General features: G+C 49.4%; 1 protein-coding gene across 1 annotated transcript in view; it reads right to left on the minus strand.

The window, feature by feature from the left end:
• The window catches only part of PRDM16 (PR/SET domain 16), a 238773-nt gene that overhangs the window by 16130 nt on the left and 219960 nt on the right, over nt 1–2683 (minus strand). The gene's annotated exons all lie outside the window — the stretch shown is intronic.

Below are 2683 nucleotides of genomic sequence, written 5' to 3' on the forward strand. Positions count from 1 at the left end.
GCAAGATATTGTTTAAAATGTATGACTATAAAAAAAAAAAAGTTGTCTTAATCACCAAAGAATACATTGTGGAAGGCTGACAACCATTCATAAGCTGGAAAAAAGAGGAGTAGTAAAACCCATTTCCCGATAATAGATCCACGGCCCCTTAGTTGGAGGCTCCCAGCCCATGATAAATAGTAAGTAATACTTAGCGCCAGCCACTTGAAAAGGTTACTTGATCATTTACAGCAAAAGCTCTGCCCCAGCTGCCAGTCATGTAACAAAACCATCACGTTAAAATGCTATCCGGATCTTTCAGAGCTATGCCACTCAGCCCTTCGCTGGAGTACCTGGAGATATCTTTTGTTGTGCCCTGTTCTTTAGGCACTTAGTCAGAGATGTTTGCTGGCTTGATAGCCGTAGGCTTATTTTAAAATTCTAAACACCGGCCATAGCCTCTCCAGTGGTAAAGGCACTTTGCTATTTAGGGAACAACTGCCTGGTTATAATAAAAAAGAAGGGGAGAAGAAAAGCAACTTAACAGGTGAGAAAAGGTTTTCCATTAAGTTATCAAAAAGTTACACCATTTATTTATGTTGTCCAGAGTTTCATTTAAAATAGACAATGTAAGAATAACTCCCATCGGAGCCAAGAAACTACTGTCAGCGACTGGCTAAGAAAGAAAAGTTGCCTGAAATTCCCGTTGAGAGAGAAAGCATCTTCTGACCGCTCGGTCTTTAGCACATCTTTTGGCTTAACCGCAGCCCCCCCAGGGCCCTCTGTGAGAGCTGAGGAATTACTCCCAGGAGAAAAGGCTGAGACCAGACCCATGTTTAGAGCAAGAGAAACACACCTAGAGCGGTGTATGAACACTGGGCCGAACGAAGAAGACAGGAGCAGGAGCCCCTGAAAATATGATTTCTTAGGAAAAGATCCAGGATGATATCGGATGGGGATCTGGTAGTAAAACTCTCACATATCCCTGAACAACTGATGACCCTGTGGCCATCAAGTCGAGGGAGGTTCTCCTCCCCCTCTACTCTGCCCTGGTGAGACCCCACCTGGAGTACTGTGTCCAGTTCTGGGCTCCCCAGTTCAAGAAAGACGAGGAACTCCTAGAAAGAGTCCAGAGGAGAGCTACTAGGATGATAAAGGGACTGGAGCATCTCCCCTACGAGGAAAGGCTGAGAGAGTTGGGCTTGTTCAGCCTGAAGAAGAGAAGACTGAGAGGGGATCTCATCAACGCATACAAATATCTTAAGGGTGGAAGTCAAGAGGACGGAAGCAGTCTGTTTGCAGTGGTGTCCAGCGACAGGACTAGGGGCAATGGATGCAAACTGAAACACGAGAGGTTTCAGTTGAATATGAGGAAGAACTTCTTCACTCTGAGGGTGGCAGAGCACTGGAACAGGCTGCCCAGGGAGGTTGTGGAGTCTCCTTCTCTGGAGATATTCAAAGCCCGCCTGGATGAAGCCCTGTGTAGCATGCTCTAGGTGAGCCTGCTTTAGCAGGGGGGTTGGACTAGATGATCTCCTGAGGTCCCTTCCAACCCTTACGATTCTGTGATTCTGTGATTCTGTCTTCATTCACCGCACCTGAAACGCCCGATTGACTACACGGCATGGGAACAGCAGCTCTCTGGACCAAGTGATCTTTACACAGCAACCCGCCTTATTAAAAATTAGTTATCAGGAAGTTTGGGGCTCGAGTGATTGTAAATTTTAGGCTATTCTGTGTGATAAGCTATTAGAGATAACCAGACCTTCCACATCTTTTCATTGCCACGGGAAGAGGACGTGGTCAGGATTTCAGGAACAATGTTAACAGCCTTCCACCCAACGCTCGCTCCTGCTCAGGGCCCCTACGTTTCTCATCGTCTTGGTGGGTTGCTTTGCCACGCTAGCTCCTCCCCGCTATCAGATTCTTTACAGGCAGATATCCCCACCATTCTAACCCACACAAACACAGGATGTTCCTGGCCAGCCTGTCACCATTATCCAGCCTGTATGAAGGAAAAATCGGGGGAAGTTATTAACCAAACTCTGAGGCTGATGCGAAACAATGAGGGAACTAAGTTTAGCTGTGAAAGCACCCAGGGTCCAGCTTTCACAAACCTGCAAGTTATTTATCTGAGGTGGGAAACATTATCGGGGGAGAACAATGCATGTGAATATAAAGGGGAGCACAATGACGACCGGGGAGCTCAGCTGCCAGCGCGGGAGCCAGGCAGGAGAGCTGGCGACCGTCACGCTGGAGAGGATGTCGGCAGCGTGCGGCAGAACTCGCTGCGTTACCGTGACGGAGCCCGGAATCCTAAGGGCAAAGAGCAGCGTGGCTCCCTGAAGAGTTTAGCTATCGCTTATAAGATACGGGGGTTTGTAAACCGGGGCTGATTCTCGCCATAGTCTCGGTTGCGCCGGACTTAGTTGTGCCTTTCCAATGCTCTGGGGTAAAGGCCTGGTACGGCGGCACCGTGGGGCTGCTGGGCTGGCGTTCCCGGTCCACTGCCAAATGGGAAAGCTGTCCAGTAGCGTTTCCCATTGCTCTGCAGGGACTCGGACCTGAAGGAGATGCAGAGGGAGCCAATATCCGTGAGCTGTCAGAGGAACAGAGGCCAGAGCAGCTGTGCAGGAGGGGGCGATACGAGCTCCCTGTCACGGGAGCCATCACCCTTGGCGCAGGCAGAGCTGAACCCTGATCC

The sequence above is a fragment of the Egretta garzetta genome, unplaced genomic scaffold, assembly GCF_000687185.1.
Source record: "Egretta garzetta isolate BGI_Z169 unplaced genomic scaffold, ASM68718v1 scaffold737, whole genome shotgun sequence".
In the NCBI taxonomy this organism is placed as follows: Eukaryota; Metazoa; Chordata; class Aves; order Pelecaniformes; family Ardeidae; genus Egretta; species Egretta garzetta.